At 36.9% G+C, this 15,349-nt stretch overlaps 1 non-coding gene across 1 annotated transcript; it reads left to right on the top strand.

Moving 5' to 3' along the window:
* The first annotated feature begins 717 nt into the window (after positions 1 to 717).
* LOC131222531 (small nucleolar RNA R71) lies at positions 718 to 824 on the top strand. Its single transcript, XR_009160097.1, has one exon. It is a non-coding gene; the product is annotated as a small nucleolar RNA R71 (small nucleolar RNA).
* Positions 825 to 15,349: the final 14,525 nt, after the last annotated feature.

The following is a 15,349-nucleotide window of genomic DNA, read 5'->3' as shown; positions in this document are numbered from 1 at the left end:
AGAGCTGGGATCACTTATCTTGTATTGCGGTTTAGGATTGGGGAGCGGTTGTGCAGGAAGCATCCCCTTTTCTATAACCGTCATACGTGAATCCATCTTTTGCATAAAATCTCACATTGCTTGGGTCAGCTCTTGCATGGAATTTTGAACCGGTTCTTCTTGAGGTTTCTCCTGATTTGGATTTTGATTGAAGAAACCTTGAGGGGTAGCAGTTTGTCCATTTCTCTAACTAAAGTTTGGATGATTTTTCTAACCAGGATTGTACGTATTAGAGGTTGGTCCATTGAAAGGTCTTTGATAATTATTTACGGCATTGGATTGTTCATTCAACACTTCTCGAAAGGTGGGTATCGTAGGACAATTTTCAGTTGTATGAATGTTACAATCACATATGCTGCAAATACTTTCATTAACCTTATCCTTCTTTCCTTCTATGGCCTCAACTTTTCTTATGGGCGTAGTCACTTTATACTTGAGATCATCCTCTTCTTTCAAGAGATACAATCCACCTTTCTCCTTAGATTGAGTCGGCCTAGACGTGGTGTTCGATTTTGGGTAATAATCCCATGATTGTATTTTTCAGCAAGACTATCGAGGTAATCCCATACCTCGTCGACATTTTTATTAATGAATTCTCCATTACACATTGTCTCGACCATTTGACGCATGGAAGATGTCAGTCCATCGTAGAAAAAATTTGTAATGCGCCACGTTTCAAAGCCGTGTTGTGGGCATGAACTGACCAAATCCTTGAACCTTTCCCAACATTGGTAAAATGTTTCATCCTCCTTTTGGGTGAAGTTCATGATTGCTTTTCTAAGAGTAATCGTTTTATGATGTAGAAAAAATTTCTTTATAAATTTCTTATGCATGTCATTCCATGTGTCAATAGATCTAGGACGCAGTGAATGTAACCACGTCTTAGCCTTCTCCTTTAAGGAAAAAGGAAAGAGTCTCAGCCTGACTGTGTCCTCAGACACATTTTGAAAATATAAAGTGGCTATGATCTCATCAAACTCTTTCAAATGTAGATATGGTTCTTCAGATTCAAGCCCATGGAACTTAGGAAGGAGTTGGATAACCCCTGGCTTGATGTCCATATGTCCTGTATTTTCAGAAAAAATCATGCATGAGGGCGTACTCACCCCCGCTGGTTGTAAATAATCTCATAAAGTACGAGGCGGGGGTGCTTGATGCACCTCATTCTCATCCTGAATGTCCTCCATCCTGGGTTGAGGTAGAAGAGGTTGGTTCTCAGCCATCACTTCAATTAACTCAGGGGATTTTGAGTGGTGTTTAGTCCTACGATGGATAGTTAACCCCTCAAGCAATCCTCCTTTAGTCAAAAGACGTCGAGTGTTGTCACAGGCCCACTTGGGCATGAAACACTCGCAGCCCTCAATCAAATTCGAAACCTAATCCTAAGAAAGGAAAAGAAAATCTAAAAAGAAAGAGAGGGTTGGAAAGAAATCAATTTGGAGTCCCTCAGTTAAAAACCTGCAAAAGAAAATAAAACAAGTCAGTTTCTAAAGAGAAGGTTTAAAATTAGAAAATCCTTAAAAAGAAAGATAGAAGTAAATTAGTTTCTAAAAGAAGAAATTCTTAAAAGAAAGTGAAAATTTCTAAAATAAATTAGGAAAGTCCTAAACTAGAAAGTGAGTTACTAAAAGGGACTTGAAAAATAGAAAGTAGAGAAAGAGCTTACTGAATTAGAAATTTCTATCTTAAAAGCCTACAAAATAGGAAAGTTAGTTCCTAAACAAAAATTCTACACATAGAAAGTTTCTAAAAATAAAGGAAAGATGAGTTAGTTTCTAAAATTAGAAAGAATTTCTAAAAAGGGAAATAACTAACCAAGTTCCTAAAAAATAAAAGAGTAAAGTTTCTAAAAATAAACTATTTCCTAAAAATAAAAAAATACTAGACTTAGAAAATTTCTAAAACTCAAACCCTAATTCTAAAAAAAGTAGAGGAATTAGAAAGGGATTACCAATTTAGAAGTTTATGTCAGGATCCTACAAAACAGAAAAACAAGTTAGTTCTGGAAATCAAATAGAAATAAAAATATAAAACTAAAGTTAGTAAATTCCTAATCTTAAACTAATTCTAAAACTAGTTAATTTCAGAAAAACGTAACCGTCAATCCTCGGCAACGGCGCCAAAAACTTGTTCACTCCCCAAGTGCAGGGTTGTGATGTAGTAATAAACTCGGTAAGACCGAGGTCGAATCCCAAGGGAATGAACGCTATCTGAAACTAGGTAGAAATAGAACTAGCCTAAGATGAAATCTAAATCAAATATAAATTGATGAATAATGGTGAGAGATTAATGTAAAACTTAAGAGAAATCAGAGATAAGAAACTAGGAATTTAGAGGATCCACTTGTAGAGATCAGGGACATCTTATGCCTGCTTCAAAAATCATGGAAATTATACTGAACTTCCTCTGATATAATTTTAAAGAGATGAAAGGTATATGAATTAGAATGGATTCCATCACCAAACCATGCCCAGGAGACAAAATAAATAACAGAATTAAACTAATTACCAACCAATCAACATGCTATGAAGGTTAGGAAGGGTATCGTCATCCGACCATGCCCAGGGGACGATGGTGAACAACAAGGCTTCCTGACGTTATAAATATAAAAAGGAAAGGAACATGCTCAAAGCCATCGTAGACCCATTGTAATTTTAGTCACAACAGACCATTAAAAACTAAAAACATTCCCTTAATTAACCAAAATCAACATTAGTTCAATCTAAACAAAAGGCATAGCAAAAAGTTCCCTATCACGCTACAAGCTTCACCTCCTAGCCCTAGCTAAGAGGTTTAGCCCAACATGAATGGGCTGGACCCCTTAAACAAAACGAATAAAAAGAAAAAGAAAGAAAGAAACAAACTTTATTATCTCCCTGTCTCTCTGCTCCACGTCCAAGCCTTTAGCCGTCCCCCCTCTCTCTCTATCTCTCTCTTACTTATAGGCAGCAACGAGAAGAGCCAGGTCGGTGGAGAGATTGGCAAAACTGACCTGTTTCCATAGTCCAAACCTCAAGAAGAACCGGACTCTGCTTTGCGCAGCCTTGCGTATAATCAGCTACGTTTGGGATTGGTTAGGACGCTGATCGTCCCTACTTTTGGATCTGTCTTCATGGCTAAGGTCAACCCTAGCCTGGGCTTCACTTGGATGGTTCGGATCACTGATCCGATCACAAACAGTGGCCCACAATCGCCCGAAAGTTCCAGATTTCCCGGACACAAAACAGAGTGCGTAACCGTTACGCTGTGACGATGGTGGGGTCCACAATCAGTTTCAAATGAGAAATCCAAGCCGTCCACTGGATTTCTCTCAGAATTTCGGTCGGGAAAGAGTGGTTTTTGCCGTCCGTTGATGCGGCCCACAGAATTATCACCCGACCATTTGTTCTGCGTCCGAACGGCTGAAATCTGCTCCATGCTTCTTTTAGGAAAACTTCCACCTAGGTGAGGGTCATGCCCTCCCTCTGGACTCAATGGACGGTTCAGATGGATGATTTGGATGAAAGGTGGGCCCCACTACTCAACTCACAGCGTCCGGTTCTCACGGACGCTGCTGCGTAACGAGCAGAGTCTAGTCAGCCACGGGACCTCGGTCCGGTGCAGCGCGGGAGTGCAGCGCCTGTGCATTCGCACGATTCTAGGTGGGGTCCACTGTGATGTTCGTAAAGAATCTGCTCCGTCTATTCGTTTTGCCACCTCATTTAAGAGGTTGAACCCAAAATTACAGAGTATCCAGATATTAGGTAGGCTCCAATTCACTGATTTATGGGTTGATCTGTCCGTTGGGCCACTTCCCGAGATATCCAATAGTTGAAATTTTACATGTACGATTAATTTATGGCCCCCAGGCCATGTATGAAGTTTCAGACAAAATGGATGGTTGGAACCATGTGATCTTGCATTCTGGACCAATTTCGGGCCTCTTTAATGTGAAAGACTTGATTTCCTCAGATCCTTGGCGTATAAATTCTTCAATGTCGGTCCTCTGAAGTCCGTACTTTGCTTTGGTGACTTCGAAGCATCAAATCCACCCTTTTAGTACTCTTCTTCAGTTAACGCTCCTGGTTACATCCTGCAACAAAACACGATTAAAATCTTTCATTAAGCACTGTCATGTTCGTAAATCCATGTAATAACTGGGGTATAATATGCAATCTTTGACCCTCAACACCCATCAAAAACTCGGGTTGATTGGTTATTCGACAACATCTTGTGCTTTATTAGAAAATTAGAGGATTATAACCTCATTTTTTAATAGTTTAAGCTTTAAAGTTGTTAAATTTTGGTATTATATGTTTTTAATTTAGACTATCATTGGTTATTCTTAATTCAATTGGTATATCCTTTGAATAACCATAATAAGTATGCTCCATGTTTTGATATTCATATACACCCTTTAATCTCTTATCAATTGTGTTTATAGTAATATTTATGATTTATTGAGTTTTTTTAATTACGTTTTTATTGGTATATCTATGCAACTAATGCCTTTTCAAATACTGGCAAAAAGGGGGTGAAAGATCAAATCCCAACAAAACAAGTGTATTCTGTTTTTACAGGATTTGTTTGTTATTGAAGGGATTGATGAAGATAGGGAAGCAATTATTGGGGAGTATTATTAGTGTTGCATGTATTATTTATATTGAGTTGTAAATCATTTATATTTGATATGTAATATTTTGAGTTGTTTTGGCATGTTATGGACTATGACATTATTTAGGTTAAGTTTTTGTCATGTAATTGACAAAGTGGGAGATTGTTAATGCATTGATTTGTATACCTTATTTGTCAATCACGTGAGTTCGTGTGTCATATAGTCGGTTGAGCCTTTGGAAGCTGAATACCAAATATATAAGTGGATGTGGAGCATTAAAGAGTAATGAACATGTAGATGAGGTGTCTTGTTGACCTTAATCTTGACCCAAAACATCCCTTGAACCTCTAAATGATCCTAACCCTATAGATAAACATTGTTGATAATCTTTTAGCCATAAAAACTTAATTGGAACATGATAAGTAAGAATAGAAGAGGTGATAAACTATTGTAAAATCATACGCCCAAAATAACAGTTTTAGTGGTTCTCGATCCCATCGACAGGTTTTAATAGGACTTAATGGAATCGAAGTATCACTCAATCCGATCGGAGAATGAGTCTAGCAACCGATATAGGTAATTCTGAATTTTCTCGATGGGATTGACCCAGGGTTCGATCTTATCGAAGGACTTTCAATCCCATCAAAGGCTTTTTCGATCTTATTAACAAAACCATTAACTAGTCATTTTATTAGACGTTGCAAATCGATTTATTATAAAAGGGCATCGGTTCTTGGGCAAATGGATGGGTTCTTAGTATAATAGAATCTTAAGAGATTCATCACTCATATCCCACATTCCAAGCCTCTAAAACCATGAGATCTAAGTCATCTTTCTTGTGATTCATCACTTAAAAGAGGATTCCAACATCAATAAAGAAGATGGACTTAATCTCTACATTGTTCTAGAGATCAAACTTAAACCAATAGTCAAATTCCCGTTTAAGTCTTCTAGAACACACATGTAGATGAATCCCCTAGGAAATTACAACCTTCCCATATGTTGTAGGATATTCATCCAACCTCCCATCACATTGGTTACCTTAATAAAGCATCACATGCAAGGTGTTTGAACTTGAAGCTGAAGCATTGGTCAAGCATCAGTGTCAATGATCGGGAGAGAAAAATGGGAGTTGATTGAAGCACGGGAGAGCATCAATCAAGTAAATCAAGACAGTGTATCAAAGGGGTTCAATTTGACAAGTGTCAATTAATTAGTTCATAATCTCTTTCATTGTATATGATTGAGGATATGAGTTTGCTGCCCAAACTCAATAGGTTCTTGTGTAGGACTTAAGACCTTTTGTAGGGTCAAATTCACTGAACACGTGTGTGTACGTGTTAGTCTCCGTGGGAGCCTCCGCTAGGAATAAAAGAGGTCATTGAATTAGGACTGATATTGTTGGTTAACCAATAGAAAACCAATTAAATTCTCTTGTAGGGGCCTCTAAAGGGAGTGTACGTTAGGTCTTTTTGTTGGGCTGTAAAGGTTAGAGATGAACCTGATTTAAAATCTTCAATAGTGAAATCTAATGCACTCATGAGTTGAATGCGTCTACTGAGAGTGGAGTAGGGAAACCGAACCACTATAAATACATGTGCTTGTGATTGTTATTTGAGCACTTATTTAATTATACTCATGTGATTGATTAGTGAATTATATGTATACATGATTAGATGAATGCTAGGAGTTAACAGTTAGCACATCCTACACGTATATACACTATCATATATAAACTAGTTGCTTAAATGACATATCTATTGTAGTATGTAATTGGACCCACTATTAACTTGTAAGTCTTAGTGTTAAATTACTTTAATTAGTTTAAATTGATATATTAGTTTAAGTAAGAAATTGTGTGTTTAGTTAGTAAAAATATAATTTGGTCCTTATCACCTTCTATAGGACATAATTCATTCTATAGCTCTGCTAAACTTCCATGCATAGTCGTGGTATCCTATTATACCATGTATAATTTCATGGATACCTAATAACCCCTATCTCTGTAACCATGGTCCCTTACCCAGAATCTTCTGTCACAGATCAAGGAATCATCTTAAGACTGAACCTATTGATCCTCTCTCCTAATATTTCTACAAGGTCTAGCTAACTGTGAAAGTGGAGTAACTGGCTAGTGGCAACTCCAGTCAAATATAATACCCCCATGCCTTAAACAAATCCATACACCTTTAAAAAGGCACATATGAGTATGATCCAACGTCCAAAGAAACGAAGTGCCTAAATCTAAAATTCATTACTGGTTCATATTCTCTTGTGGAATCAGCATTGACAATACTTTCCTGTCCTTGGATAAATCAGTTTTCTTAATTACATTTTCTTAAAAACATTTTGAACTAATACTTGATCATGTGAATTAAGTTTGATTTTTTTTTTTCTTTTTATACTTTTTTAAGCTTATAATTTATATAATTACCCAACACTAGAAGATTCCTTAAGTATTTTTTTTTTTTTTTTGTAAAACTCTTTAGTAAATAGCATTAACATGTTAACTTTATATTAAGATCTGAACTGTTATTGAGATTTATGATCAAATCATCTCATGAATCAAGTAGCAAGCAAAACAAAAGTGAAACCTATTTTTTATCGTTAATTTTTTTACATTAATAACTCCTAATATATTATCACGGTATTAAACACATTCAAGTGTTTTTGCAACGGGGATCTTTTATTTATTTGCAAGTAGTATAACTGTCATCTGAGAAAATCTTGTTTAAGATTGATTTTCCTTCATACAAATTTTGCAATTTGTTCCACAAATGTTTAGTAGTAATTTAATCTAACAACTAAATAAAACCAAATAATTTAGTATATGCCATAATTAATTGATTTTTTTCTCCCCAAATACCCCATCTTTTATATTTACGAATTTCTTTTCTTTTCCTTTGATTACAAGTGCATAGCCATTCTTCACCAACATCCCATTAATCTTTAATTTTCACAATGCATAATTGAATCCATCAAACCTTGGCACCTCAATTACAATAAAACTTGATTTAATTATTTGAAACACAGTAACAACATTAATGGTAACACCGATTTTATACTAAAAGGCTTCTTGACTTTGGCCTTCGATATCAGTTGTTGCTAAAAAACATCTATACACAACTAATGTGGCCAAATTAAAACCACAAAAAAAAAATAAAAAATCAGAAGATCAGATTAAAAAGAAACTTTGGGATTGCTGAATCTTAGACGAGATAAATATGGACAAAGCAACGAAACCATCATAGTATTTTTTGACTCATCCGACAGGAATGATGGTAAATGGATGTCGGCTTAATCTGAAAGAAATTATGCTAAGCTTTACAAAATTATTACGAGATGTACCTCCTTTACGTTTCCCCCTTTTTCCCATTATATAGATAACATACATTTCTTTACACGTTTTCCTTATATAGATAATACACATTTCATATAGATAATGCACATTACTTTATGCGTTTTCCTTATATAGATAATACACATTTCTTTATGTGTTTCCCTTACATGGATAAGGCAGTACGCCAAAATCTAAGAAAACTAGCTTTCACATTTTTTTAGAAACTAAAGAGTAGAGGAAGATACATGAACGTGTTTCACGTCTGACCGCACCACCGCCTTAACATTATGGTCTCCATCGTCAAACCAAAAGCAAATCTTTGGCATTATAAGCAATCAATGAAGGATTTATTGAATAGATTTTCAAGATGACGATTGGCATGACGATTTGTGTATTTCATGGTTCGTAATATTGACCTTAGTTCCCTTTAAATGTGGACCCAAAAGATCTGAAGGTCACCATCATCACTCCAATGTTTCTTTGAAATCACATGCAATCCATGGTGGGGCATAAAGATTAGACGTTCAAGATTATGGCTGGACCATGGGCTGGATGGTTAGAATCACCGGATCAATCTGATTTTTGCACCATGGGTTGCCTCTAGTGGTGTAAATGAATGGAAAGACTTGATTGATAATTGGTCATATATCCCACATGCCATTTAAAAGTATTCCTGAATACATCAAATCAATAGATAGAGATCAACCTAACTTTATATCTGGAAAGAGAGTAGAGAGCTTAACCGAAGCTGCTGAAGAGCTGTATCTGGACGGGTGAGAAATTTCAACGCAAATAGCTTTTTCAATTTCTTGACTTGATTGTAACATATATCCAATCTCATGAGAGTCATTGCAATGTTGCATTTGAAAAGGAGATGAGAAATTTCCATGTAAAAAAGCCTTTTTGCAATCTCTTGACTTGCTTATGTCCAACCTTATGAGAGTCGCCGCATGTTGCATTCTTTCCAGAGCATCAATTCCCCAAATTTAAAATCCAAATCACTTAACATAAATCATAAAAGCAAAGTCACACATGTCAACTCCTATTCATGTGCGTACTATTCAAGAAGCATTCTGTCGTGTTTCCATCATCTATTAATCATTATTGACTGATGTAGAGCGGGTCGTGTACAATTTCATGGCCAAGATGGACCAGAAGAGGCCTGATCGAAGGTGGAAGTGACCGGGACCATCAAAACTTAAAACCAGCATTTCTCGCAGGCCGGAATAAGTTATTTAACATGCCATATATGATTTTAGGGGATTTTGGGGTAGGATGAGCTACTTTAGCCACCCAACCCCGCTATGCTGGGTTGCCATGCTCAATTTGCGAGATTCCATCGGATCAACAGTCAAATTAATTTCCATTTTATTTTCATTTTTACTACTTATAGCAAGTTTACCTTGACTACAACTCTTCATCTGTTAGGCTTTATGAAATGCGTCCAACATGAAAAGTCCTTGGAATAATTAGTAGAATAGCATGACTGAGCCAAATAGGACACTTACTATTTTTGGCCAAAACCATGCAAACTTCTGTGTGAAGTCATTCCCCACTATTTATTGCCTTGGATCTCTCTCATTATTTTGGAGTTTGGCATCCTGACATGACCTGGCAAAACTTTTTAACAGAGCAGATTTCAAATTGAAATTACGGTGGGCCCCACAGAGCTTTGGGTTACATGAACTCCTCTTCTTATCCAGTGCTTCCAAGAGGCTAGGCTTGGGGCTTGCTTCGGCCTGGATTTCAAACTGGTCCAGCCGGTCCTCTGCATTGGGTGTTTCAGGCTGACCTGCTGACGGATACAACTTTTAAACAGGTCAGTGAATGCCTAGTGGTCGGTGCTATGTGAGACCCACATGTATGTTTTTCATCCATGCCGTCCATCTGTTTTTTCATATACTAAGAATAAGGTAGATCCAGATCTCAAGTACACCACATTACATGAAACTGTTGATTGAACAATCACCATTAAAAACTTCTCAAGCTGATATTTTTTTCCTTCATCCTTGTTTTTATAATCTTATCAACAGTTTGGATGTCAAATAAACATTACAGTGGACCCTAGGAGGATTTTAATGGTGGACATTGAATCACTACTGTTTTCCTATGGTGTGGTCCACCTGAGATTTAGATCAACCTCATTTTTAGGTTCAAGCCCTAGAATGATTTTGGAAAATGGATGGACGGCATGGGTGAAACACATACATCATGGTGGGGCCCACGGTGAACCGACCACTAGCTCGTAGCAGCGTCACTGGCCAAACCGCGTCCCAGGTTTACAGGGCACGTGGTTCAATCAAATCCAGTTTCGTTCAGTCACAAAGCAATATGCGTCCGTACACACCCAGTATGGACGCGGATTCCCTGCGAAAGGCTTTCTCAGGAAGTTCCTACGCTAGAAACCTGGGTGGGGCCCAACGTGATTTTTTGAGAAGTCCACCCCGTACATCCGTTTTCTGAGCTAATTTTAGGACTTGAGACAAAAAGTGAGAAGGATCCAAGACTCAAGTGGGCCGCACTAGATTAAAAGGTGGGTTGGAAAATTCCTACCGTTGAAAACTTTCTGGTGTAGAAAGTGATGTTTACATGACATCCATACCGTTAATAACGTCAATCCTACTTGGATGAACTCAAAACACAAATATTAGCCTGATTCAAACATTCCGTGGCCCATGAATATTTCAACTGTGTGCGTTCAATACTCACATTTTAGGTCCACTTAAGTATTGTATACCGTTCATTTTCGCCCTATTATCCTAAAAATATCTCCGAAAACGGATGAACGGGATGGATTTCTCAAAAACATCACGTTGGCCCCACCCAGGTTTCCAGCGCAGGAACTTCCTACAAAAGGCGTTCGCAGGAAATCCGCGGCCCAGTTCTTGGATCGTACTAAATCTTCCTTGCCGCACCACGCGGAATTCACGTGTTTCAATGGAAGTCCCTCGTATCAACCCGTCTTGGATGTCGCTCAAACCCAAAAATCCCAGTGATCAGACAATCCTAACCGTTTATCCTAAACTAAAAATCATTACCACTGGGTAATGGCCACGGAACTGGTCAACGATCTAGATTCAAAGGGGAAATGTCTGATAATCAGAATACTTGAACAATCCAATCAGGATGGTCGTTCTGCCGGTAGGCATGTAAGCCAACCAGCTGGACGGTCCTGATTCCACCAACAGCAAGCTACCCCTTAGATACCTGCTTCCATCGTAAGCTACCTCCTTACAGCTAGCTCTCTCTCTCTCACACACTAAAATCCACTCAAATCCTTAAAAATAGGAAAGGGGAGATATGAGGGGACGTATCTACATAGTACCAAAAATTCTTCCTCTTTCTAGGGTTAGGGTTTTGGGAGCGAAATAGTCTGATTACTTTACCATTGGTACCATTTGTCAGAACTGAAAAGCTACGTGTATTCTCCGACGACGCGATTGGCGGCCCGCACATGGTATAATTTCTATTTGTAAAATACCTATATACAATCAAAACGAAAAAGTTATAACTCAATCAGCCCCTAATCACGCCCTTGCAAATTCTATCATGCAATGTCAAAATCGTGGAACCTTTTTCAAACTAGTTCACTGAATAGATGGATTTCACCGAATTGAACGATTTTAATATCTATACATAAAGTTCTAACCATACGATCACCTCCAATGCATCAAGAGAGTAATTAAGATAACATGACATTCACAATGCTAATATTAATTTGTAGTCCGACAATTAAAAAAAATCTGAAAACAGATCTTTGACGTCCACTCGCAACACAAACATAGCATGTCCTGCCATGTCATCATGTGCCAGCATATCATGCTGACTGACACCAGTGGTACAAAAAATGCAGCCTCCATTATCACAGCCCAAAAATAGAAATTGCAAAATTCTTAAGTCGATTACTTTTTATTTTTTATTTTTTTGACTTGCACTCGCTTTGGGTTTTGAAAGGATGCCGAGCTAGAAAACTGAATTTGTCCACATTCTTTAAAAGAAAAAAGAAAAAAGAAAAAAAAAAAAGCATAACAAGTCAATTTTAACAAGTACAAAAATGACAAAAACATGCCTAAATTCTTAAATGCTCCTGTCTATTGAATAATGTGAAAACCATGATACGAAAGCAAAGCAATGTTGCTAAAATTCCGAAGGAAAAAGCCAAAAAGAACAAAAATCTCTTTCTAGCCATGTGGTTAGCGAAATGGATGTAACAAACAAGGAGGGATTAAATTGCATGCTGACAAAAGTTACAGGATATTCCTGTGGCTAGGATTTTTTTTTTTTTTGGGGAGGGGGGAATTATCACGTGCATTCCAATGCATGGTCCACAGAAGATGTGTACATAGAATCTAAACCATTCGGGGGGGGGGTGCGGCGGTGAAAGGGGGCAATTATCACGTGCATTCCAATGCATGGTCCACCGAAGATGTGTACATAGAATCTAAACCATTCGTCCATTGAGTAAGACTATTCGGGGTGCGGCGGTGAAAGGGGGGAATTATCACGTGCATTCCAATGCATGGTCCACCAAAGATGTGCACATAGAATCTAAACCATTCGTCCATTGAGTAAGACTATTCATATGCCACCTTATATTATAGGAATCATCCTTATTAGAAAGTATAAGGATAGAGAGATGTAAAATGATGAATATTATATATTCACTTTTCTGGCCCATCTAATGTTATGGTAAATGTTTTGATTAAAAATATTTTAAATAAAAAATTATATATAAATATATAAAGGATTTGTGAAAAAAATTTGGTTTTCTGTGTTATGGGAATAGTCCCATATGAAAGAGGAGAGAAGAATTTTTTTTTTCTTAATAAGTAAGGTGTTGAGTACCTTACCTGGAACACATGCGTGCATGTATGGACATGGTCACAGTTATGGTCTCGGGCTCGGTGCGAGGGTGTGGGCATATGAGGTAATGTACGTGGTTGTAGAGGCGTTATTGGTACACTTTGCACTTCACACATATGCATCGTGTCATAGATGGGTCGCTATCTTGCAAATCAGTACAAGTCGCGGTGCGACAGTGGCCAAGAGAGATGGGCTAGGTGGTTGGTATAATTGCTCATGTAGTAATAAACCAAACAATGCAGAAACTATTACATGTAGCTAGCCTAACAGTCATAAACGACTAGTACGCAGCTCAATTATAGTTATGACCTTTGACCAAAATGTCCAGCTATCCTTGCTTATATAAACTAAGCTTGGTTGGTTCATTTCAATATCACAAACTATTTGACTCATTCTCTCGTATGAACCAGTAAAGCTCCAAGTGTTCACTAATCAAGCCAGTATATTCAATACGAACCTAAGCTAGCAAGTCCAAAAGAATCACACCAGTGTAGTGGTCTAATCCAGTAGAGCTAAAATTCATTTTCTATCTTTCTTTCTGATTTAGGACTTTTTCTTTAAGTTTTCACCTGCCAACAAATTGTGTATACAGAGTTTCACAAGTGGTTTCTTTGTGCTTGCTGAATGTATAACCACACATAGGCTCATTATATCTTAGAAGCTATTTTCCTGTAACCTATTAATAGTCTCAATTACTTTGAGAAGGGCTAAATAATGCTTTAAGGACAACGTGATCACATATGCTTCGATATATCCTTAATATTTTCGATTTCTTTCCTTCTTTTTTACAGTAATGATAAATCTGTAATTTGAGAATATCAAATTCTCAACAATCTTAAAGCGTTACTGTAATGGAAATCAAAGGCCTATCCTCCATCAAACTGATGAACTAGGATCTGATTCGAGTCAATCGGTTCGACAGAACCAACTTTACATGATATTAAGATAAGATAAAGTTTCTTTTGATTGCATTGAAGATTTACTACATCTTGGATCCTAATCTTTAGCCATTGTCTGAGGCAATCGGCGAGGACATACCCGAACAAATTGGTACATGCAACAAACAAATTGAAAATGAAATGCTATGTTGTGGAAGCATTTTGAACGCTCTTTCTGATTAGCTATATGATCTGTACACGTAAACTTCGTCTGTAAAAGAAATTTGGACTATCATAGATTTTAAATATAAGGTCAAAGAAGAATGTATCAACAAGTTCTTAATAGCTAGGTACTTTGACTTTAACATGTTAGATAATAAACCGCTGCTGTCCCAGATTTCATAATTGTAGCTAATTGTAAATAAAATTAAGTTAATTAAAATTGATCTCCCATAATTATTTCAAGTTAAGGCTATTATCGCAAAGTTGCTCCCGATGTGGAAAGGCTACAGGAAAAACTTCTACATAAGACCAAGGACTATACATTGGAACAAATTTAAAAACATTTGAGAATTGAAGAAGAATCCCTCAACCACGTAGTAGAAAATATGTATAACAAGAATCACGAGAAGAATGATTCCCTAAAACCCAATAAAGAAAAATTCAAGAAAACACAGAAGAAGAACAAAAAGTTTAAAGGCCTTTGCCATGTCTGTGGAAAAATCGGGCATTATGCTCAAGTTTATCTATTTTACAAATCGAAGAAAGAAGCAAGTATATTTGAGGATGAAATAGTTGTCATGATCACTGAGGTTAACACAATCTAAGGAAAAAAAATCCTCGGTTGGTGGTACGATACAGTTGCTACAGTCTCTGTCTGCTACGACAGGTCAACCTTCAAAACCTATGAGGATGTGACCAATGACTAAAAGTCCAAATGGGTAATGAAGTCCAATTGAAGGTTGTAGGCAAAGGAACTATGGAATTGGTGTTTACCTTTGGCAAGAAGGTGAACTTGATTAATGTGTTGTATGTCTCAGACATGAGGTGAAACTTAGTTTCTGGAGATCATATAGGAAAACCTAGAATACGGGTAGTGTACGAATTGGGCAAGCTAATTCTATCAAAGAATGAAATTTTTTCAGAGATGAATATGTTTATAATATAATGATTAAGTTTTTATTAAATGAAAATATCACTTCTGAGTATTTGGTTGAATCTATAGCATTATGGCATGGTAAATTAACACATATAGGATATAATACCTTAAAATTCATGGCTAAAAATGGTCTAATATCATATTCTGATAATGAGAATGATAAATGTGAAGTGTTCATATGGTCTAAAATGACAAAGAAACCATTTTCAAGTGTCGAGATATCATATCAAGTAGTGGATCTTGTGCACATTGATATATGTGAGTTAAACGACATTCTTACTCGTGCAGGTAGAAGGTACTTTATAACCTTTATTGAAGATTGCTCTAAATATGTGTATGTATACTTACTAAGGAGCAAATATGAAGCACTAAATATGTTCAAAGTATATCAAGCGAAAGTAAAAAAAATAAAGTAAAACTTCATTATATGAGGTGTGGAAAGGTAGGAAACCTAACCTAGGGTATCTTAAAGTGTC

This window comes from Magnolia sinica, chromosome 1 (assembly GCF_029962835.1).
Source record: "Magnolia sinica isolate HGM2019 chromosome 1, MsV1, whole genome shotgun sequence".
In the NCBI taxonomy this organism is placed as follows: domain Eukaryota; kingdom Viridiplantae; phylum Streptophyta; class Magnoliopsida; order Magnoliales; family Magnoliaceae; genus Magnolia; species Magnolia sinica.
The sequence above is the reverse complement of the archived record's forward strand: the minus strand, read 5'-3'. Positions and strand labels throughout refer to the sequence as shown.